We start from the raw sequence: 1,006 nt of genomic DNA, 5'->3' as shown, positions 1-1,006 counted from the left end.
AAATCCCATTTATTCATTCCATAAACAGGTACTGAGTGCCTTACAAGTGCCAGGCAGTGTTCTAGGGGCTGCAGGTACAGTCTTGAGATTTCTCAACAAAGTCTCTTCCCACGTAATTCTATTTAGGGGAAGTTAAGACCTAGGTTGAGAGTAAAGGTGTCAAATAATACACAAGCAAACAAGTAAGATGGTTCAGGTCATAGTAAGTGTTACATGGGAATTAACAGGGAAGGGATACTTTTCATTTGGTGTTCAGGAAGTGCTTCTCTAAGGAGGTGACATTTTGCTGTATAAATAGCAGGAATCCAGGCAGTAAATGTAAAGGCCTTGGTGGGCTAGAGGAAGCGACAGAAAGCCAGGGTGGCTAGAACCCAGTGAGTCAGGGTGAAGGGCAGGTGAATCAGAAGGGAGCCAGACTAGGTAGGGCCTTTTAGGTCGTGATTAAAAAACAAACAAAAAGTCTGAAATTTATTCTCATTGCAGGAGAAGCTGCTGACACATTTGAACCAAGAGACTAACACGAACTGTTATGTTTTTTGTTTTTGAGACAGGGTCTCGCTTGTCACCCAGGATGGAGGGCAGTGGTGAGATCTCGGCTCATTGCAGCTTTGACCTCCTGGGCTCAAGGGATTCTCCCACCTCAGCCTCCTGAGTAGCTGGAACTACAAGTATGTGTGCCACTAGAGCCCGTTTAAAAAAAATTAAGATGGAGTCTCATTCTGTTGCCCAGGCTAGAGTGCAATGGTGTGATCTCGGCTTCCTGCAACCTCTGCCTCGTGGGTCCAAGTGATTCTTCTGCCTCCCGAGTAGCTGGGATTGCCTGTGCCCACCGCCGTGCCTGGTTAATTTTTGTATTTTTAGTAGAGATGGGGTTTTTCCATGTTGGCCAGGTTGGTGTCGAACTCTTGACCTCAAGTGATCCACCTGCCTCAGCCTCCCAAAATGCTGGGATTACAGCCGTAAGCCACGATGCCCGGCAGCCCTGTTAATTTTTGAATTTTTTGTC

Source organism: Colobus angolensis, unplaced genomic scaffold (genome assembly GCF_000951035.1).
Source record: "Colobus angolensis palliatus isolate OR3802 unplaced genomic scaffold, Cang.pa_1.0 Scaffold406, whole genome shotgun sequence".
NCBI classification, from domain to species: domain Eukaryota; kingdom Metazoa; phylum Chordata; class Mammalia; order Primates; family Cercopithecidae; genus Colobus; species Colobus angolensis.
The sequence above is the reverse complement of the archived record's forward strand: the minus strand, read 5'-3'. Positions refer to the sequence as shown.